Below are 2,021 nucleotides of genomic sequence, written 5' to 3'. Positions count from 1 at the left end.
CAGTTAAGCTTTTATGCTGCTTTCCTTTCCACTAGTATATGAAAAAAGGAAAGCATAAAGCTTTTTAATTCTGGGCAAGCCAGTTTGTTACATCTGCATGTGGAAAAATGTGATTGTATATTTTCCCTTTATTATGCTAAACATATCAACAAAAGAAAACTTGCAAAGTATATGTGTTATGTGGGTGAACAGAGCAAGGCACACTCATGTTGCTTTGTCCCTATGTAAAAATCTGTTGAAATTATCTCAGTGGGAGGTCACTAAACATGAGAGATTGTTAGCAGACTCTTGCTGTCTAAGAATGGTTGCTAAGATGAAGCTGTGCAATGACTCACTTAGCTACATCTGCTACTTGCCAGAGGTATTTAGGCTCTAAGAGGACCCCCAGTTTGAACACCATCTGCAGTATGGGGATACCTTCCTATTCAGAGCCAAACATGACAAGTCCCCAGCTTCGAGAGCTCCCAGAATCCATAGTCACTCCCCTTCCAGGCTCTTGCAGCCTCCAGACACTGAAAAAGTATATTGACCGCACCACTTGGCCAGCCAGAGGTAGAGATGTTAAGTTCATTCTCTTATTTATCTGAAACACACACGCACAAAAACACACATCCCACATATAAATATAACCCTCAACAAACTGCGGATCATCTAGCAGTGGAATATTATCTATATACTTACTAAAACTCTCATGTCTTTTCAATTGGGTAAAAATCATAGGGCAACAATTTTTTAATCAAGTAGTTGAAATGGACTTACAAAATTACAGTATTCAAAATACAGGGCCTATTATTCCTGTGAGATTGAAATTTGGAAAAGTGACTGCTTCAGTGCTGTGGTGGTCAGTGGCTTGCCATTTTCAATATTCCTTGGCAACTTCCCATAATGAGAGTCAATGAGGAAGCTGGCAGGAAGTTGGAAGCCACAGCCCCATGGCTGCTCCAGGTGGGAGAGGGAGGGCACAGGGGGCAGGGAAGGCACAGTGTGGGTCAGGGAGGCTATGAGAGGCCTAATGCAGGTTAAGAAGGGCACAAGTGAGGCACAGCAAGGGTCGGGGAGGGCATGTGACTGTGTGCAGGAGTGAGAGGCCCTGTATGGGTTGGGAAGGATGAGATGAACTATATGGATTGGAAGGATGTGAGAGTTGTGCCAGTCAGGGAGGTTGCATGGGATGCATGAGGGATGGTATGTGGATCAGGAAGGCTGTGCAGGAGTGAGGTGCAGGTTGGCAAGGTTCAGGGTTAGGGTTAGGTTAGAACTGCAGTGCAAGTTGTGTCTATGTATCTGCAAAAGGTGTAATGTGTGAGAGTTGGGGAGGGTGTGCAAGGGTCCGCTAGTGGTAGGTAAGTAAGTATCTTTGAAAGGATGACCCACCAAGTCATGTGTTTCCTAGTTATCTCTCTCATCTATCCATCCATCCATCCATCCATCCATCCATCCATCCATCCATCTATCTATCTATCTATCTATCTATCATCTCATCTGTTTTCCCCTCAAAACCAATAACGTCATTTCAAATCCATGATCAGAAATTGTGACTGAACCATTTTTTGTCAATTAAGTTAACCTTAGATTAAGATACTAAGAGGTTTTGTAATCCTGAACATGCACTATGTAGGTGAAAGTATGTCCCTGCTTGTTTAAAATTAATGTAATGAACAGACGGAAGCCTTTTTACATAAAATAAATCTTCCAGTAATCTTGGTTGCCCAATCAGGAGACCTATTAACCAATGAGATAGGTTATTTACAGAATGCTATACAGAATGCAGAATAATAGAGTTGGAGGGGACCTTAGAGGTCTTCTAGTCCAACTGTAGTGGTACTTCTTTATGTATTCGCATTTGTGTGCTTTCAAACTGCTGGGCTGCTGGCATTCCTGCCGACAAGCCCAATGTCTTAACTACTAAACCACCGTGCCACCTTCCTCCCCTCTATGACAGCCCCTCAAATAATGGAAGATTGCTATCATGTCACCCCCTAGTCCTCTTGGTTGGACTAGAAATTCCAAGTTCCTGCAAC

The sequence above is a fragment of the Protobothrops mucrosquamatus genome, unplaced genomic scaffold, assembly GCF_001527695.2.
Source record: "Protobothrops mucrosquamatus isolate PMUCROS unplaced genomic scaffold, P.Mucros_1.0 scaffold71, whole genome shotgun sequence".
Taxonomy (NCBI): domain Eukaryota; kingdom Metazoa; phylum Chordata; class Lepidosauria; order Squamata; family Viperidae; genus Protobothrops; species Protobothrops mucrosquamatus.
Note: the sequence above shows the minus strand (reverse complement) of the source record.